We start from the raw sequence: 3,233 nt of genomic DNA, 5'->3' as shown, positions 1-3,233 counted from the left end.
GTCAGTATTTCCCCAAAGAGGAAGAGATGATGCAGCACAGCGGTGGTAAGTATTTCCCTCAGATACGAAACCAAGATTATCGAACCAGTAGGAGAACCAAGCAACACAACGTAAACAACCCCTACACACAAAGAACAACACCTTGCAACCCGACGTGTTAAAAGGGGTTGTCAATCCCTTTCAGGGTACGACACCTCAAGATAGGCAAAGGACATGAGGTAAATTTGTAGATGGGATAAATAGATCAAGGAACAAATAACTTGCAACATGGTATTTTGTATTTTTTGGTTTAATAGATCTGAAAATAAACGCAAGGAAAAAGTAGATCGCAAGGCAAATATATGAGAAAGAAGACCCGCGGGCCGTAGGTTTCACTAGTGGCTTCTCTCGAGAAAGATAGCAAATGGTGGGTGAATAAATTATTGTTGGGCAATTGATAGAACTTCAAATAATCATGACTATATCCAGGCAATGATCATTACATAGGCATCACGTTCAAGATTAGTAAAGCGACTCCTGCCTGCATCTACTACTATTACTCCACACATCGACCGCTATCCAACATGCATCTAGTGTATTAAGTTCATGGAAAAACAGAGTAATGCAATAAGAACGATGACATGATGTAGACAAGATCCGTTTATGTATCACGGCAGATATGGATCCCGTCTTTTTATCCTTAGTAGCAACGATACATACGTGTCGGTTCCCTTTCTGTCACTGGGATCAAGCACCGTAAGATCTAACCCACTACCGGGCACCTCTTCCCATTGCAAGATAAATAGATCAAATTGGCCAAACAAAACCCAAATATCGAAGAAGAAATATGAGGCTATAAGAGATCATGCATATAAGAGATCAAAGAAACTCAAATAACTTTCATGGTTATAAAAAGATATAACTGATCATAAACTCGAAGTTCATCAGATCCCAACAAACACACAGCCAAAAGACTTACATCATATGGATCTCCAAGAGACCATTGTATTGATAATCAATAGAGAGAGAGGAAGCCATCTAGCTACTAACTATGGACCCGAAGGTCTACAAAGAACTACTCACGCATCATCGGAGAGGCACCAATAGAAGTGGGGAACCCCTCCGTGATGGTGTCTAGATTGGATCTCATGGTTCTGGACTCTGCGGCGTCTGGATGAAAATTTCGTCGACTCCTCTAGGGTTTCTAGAATATTGACGTATTATAGAGCAAAGAGTCAGTCCAGGGGCACCCAAGGTGGGCACAACCCACCAGGGTGCGCCTGGGCCTCTTGGCGCGCCCTGGTGGGTTGTCCCCTCCTCGGGACTCCCCCCAGGTGCAACCAAGTCCTGTTTTGTTCCTTCTGGCCCATAAAAATCATCATAAATTGGCATGGCATTTGGACTCCATCTGATATTCATTTCCTGCGATGTAAAAAACATGCAGAAAACAGCAACTGGCACTTGGCACTATGTCAATAGGTTAGTACCAAAAAATGATATAAAATGACTATAAAATGATTACAAGACATCCAAGATTGATAATAAAACAGCATGGAATAATCAAAAATTATAGATCCGTTGGAGACATATCAGAGATTGACCCCCTCTCAATGAGAGGATCAATGGTGATGACGATGGTGAGGATTACCCCTCCCGAAGGGATGTTTCCCCGGCAGAACAGCTCCGCCGGAGCCCTAGATTGGTTCCGCATAGGGTTCACCTCGAGACGGCGGCACTTCGTTTCGAAAACTTTCTTATGGTTTTTTTCAGGGCAAAAGACACCATATAGTAGAAGATGGGCATCGGGGGGTTGCCAGGTGGCCCACGAGGCAGGGGGTGCGCCCAGGGGGTTAGGGCGCACCCTCCACCCTCGTGGACTGTGGGTGGCCCCACTCTGGTGCTTTCTTTGCTTTTTAATATATTCCAAAACTAACTTTCGTGGAGGTTCAGGACTTTTGGAGTTGTGCAGAATAGGTCTCTAGTATTTGCTCCTTTTCCAGCCCAGAATTCCAGCTGTCGGCATTCTCCCTCTTCATGAAAACCTTGTAAAATAAGAGATAAAAGGCATAAGTATTGTGACATAATGTGTAGTAACAACCCATAACACAATAAATATTGGTATAAAAGCATGATGCAAAATGGACGTATCAGTCGTCTCGCCAACTATTGCTTCTACGACTATCGCTATCACTTAGTGATAAAGTATAGCAATTACATGGCGTTTGTATTTCATACAATAAAGCGACAACCATAAGGCTCCTGCCAGTTGCCGATAAATTTTACAAAATATGATCATCTCATACAACAACATATATCACATCATGTCTTGACCATATCACATCATAACATGCCCTGCAAAAACAAATTAGACGTCCTCTACTTTGTTGTTGCAAGTTTTACATGGCTGCTACGGGCTTCTAGCAAGAACCGTTCTTACCTACGGCACAAAACCATAACGGTGATTTATCAAGTTTTCTGTTTTAACCTTTAACAAGGACAGGCCGCAGTCAAATTAGATTAAACTAAAGTTGGAGAAATAGACACCCGCCGACCACCTTTATGCAAAACTAGTTGCATGTCTGTCGGTGGACGGTCTCATGAAAGCGGTCATGTAAGGTTGGTCCGGGCCGCTTCACCCAACAATACCGCTGAATCAAAATAAGACATTGGTGTTAAGCAGTATGACGATCACCTCCCACAACTCTTTGTGTTCTACTCGTGCATATCATCTACGCATACACCTGGCTCGGATGCCACTGTTGGGGAACGTAGCATGCAATTTCAAAAAAAATCCTACGCTCACGCAAGACCTATCTAGGAGATGCATAGCAACAAGAGAGGTAGAGTGTGTCCACGTACCCTCGTAGACCGAAAGCGGAAGCGTTTGCTTAACGCGGTTGATGTTGTCGAACTTCTTCTCGTTCCGACCGATCGAGTACCGAACGTACGGCACCTCCGAGTTCTGCACATGTTCAGCGCGATGACGTCCCTCGAGCTCTTGATCCAGTAGAGGGTCGAGGAAGTAGATGAGTTCCGGCAGCATGACGGCATGGTGACGGTGATGGTGAAGTGATCCGCGCAGGGCTTTGCCTAAGCACTGCGAGAATGTGATCAGAGGCGTAAACTGTGGAGTGGGACGCCGCACATGGCTTGAAACAATTGATGTGTGTTCTAGGCACCCCCTCCCCACGTATATGAAGGAGGGTGGGGGGGAGCCAGCACTAGGCGCACTCAAGTAGGAGGAATCCTACTTG

This window comes from Triticum dicoccoides, chromosome 2B (genome assembly GCF_002162155.2).
Source record: "Triticum dicoccoides isolate Atlit2015 ecotype Zavitan chromosome 2B, WEW_v2.0, whole genome shotgun sequence".
Lineage (NCBI taxonomy): Eukaryota > Viridiplantae > Streptophyta > Magnoliopsida > Poales > Poaceae > Triticum > Triticum dicoccoides.
This window is presented reverse-complemented; position numbering follows the sequence as displayed.